Here is a 1,264-nt window from a genome sequence, read left to right as displayed (position 1 = left end):
CACTAAGAGATTTTAATAAGGTGACTAAAAGTATCCCTGTCAGTTAAAACACTTTGTTTAAAGCGCATTTATGTTATGGCTGTGTAAACAACCATTTTCCTACACTTGCATTTAATGGTGTTTATGTATTAGATAAAAAATGCAATAACTTTTTTATTAGAAATGCTCTTTCTTCAACTCCAGGATGTCCCTCTAAAGCACAATCTAAATGGAGGATTTGTTATGCGAACTCTGAATAGGATTTGTTATCCGAACTCTGAATTAAAAAACTTATGGACCTTTCCTCACAGGCTATTTATCCCAAGTAAAATTAAAGAACTCCATTTCAAAATTGCTCATCGATACTACCCTTGTAACGTGTTCATTTTGTAATACTGATGAAGAATCTATTCTACATCTGTTTTATTATTGCCCATTAACCAAGTCTTTTTGGTCAGAAGTTACCATGTTAATTTTTTCCTGCTGTAACAAAATGATAGAAATAACAGAATCTATCATTTTTTTTGTCAGATTTTCATTCTAAGGACATTAATCTGGAACATATTGTTTCATTGCTTTGTCTTATGGGTACATTTCACCTTCATAAAGCCAGAACCATTCATTGCAAACCTAACTTTAGAATGTTTTCATCTGATATAAAATCACTTTTTACTTCTTTTAAGAATATGTCAAATCCTTTGAACTCAAAGGCTTCTAAAACTTTTAACATTCTTCAGCATATTGTAAGCTATCTTTAAAAGACTTTCCTTTCTTTTTTTTTCTTCTTTATCGTTGGTATATTTTGTTAATTTGTGTAGCTTGTATAACTTCATGTGATGTCCGTTAGCCCCATGTTAATTAATAACTGTTGTTATTCTTTCAATTGCAATAAACAAAAAAATAAAAAAAAAGTTTGGTGAAGGGGCACGGAATCACCTTATGGCGGCAACAAATGTAATTAGGACAGTGCTATATTTACGACAGTAAATTCCACTCACTTACCCTTAGTTGCAAAAATACACAAATTTACATACAGTTGCTTTAAATATAAAAAAGTATTAAGGCCATAAGAACCTAATAAACTAGTAATCAAAATGTCTGGATGTGCCGGTAATGACAGTTTGGGGATATTAATCATCATACAATTTTTTACAATCATTGCTGGTCCTAAAACAGGCTTAATTTATTTTGTGCAAAATATTTCTTCTTATATATTGATTGATTGATTGATTGATACAATGTGACTAGGGCAGGATTCTTAAGCTGTGGCTGAGAAATGCAGTGA

The sequence above is a fragment of the Sinocyclocheilus grahami genome, unplaced genomic scaffold (genome assembly GCF_001515645.1).
Source record: "Sinocyclocheilus grahami isolate Dianchi unplaced genomic scaffold, SAMN03320097.WGS_v1.1 scaffold3687.1, whole genome shotgun sequence".
Taxonomy (NCBI): Eukaryota; Metazoa; Chordata; class Actinopteri; order Cypriniformes; family Cyprinidae; genus Sinocyclocheilus; species Sinocyclocheilus grahami.
Note: the sequence above shows the minus strand (reverse complement) of the source record.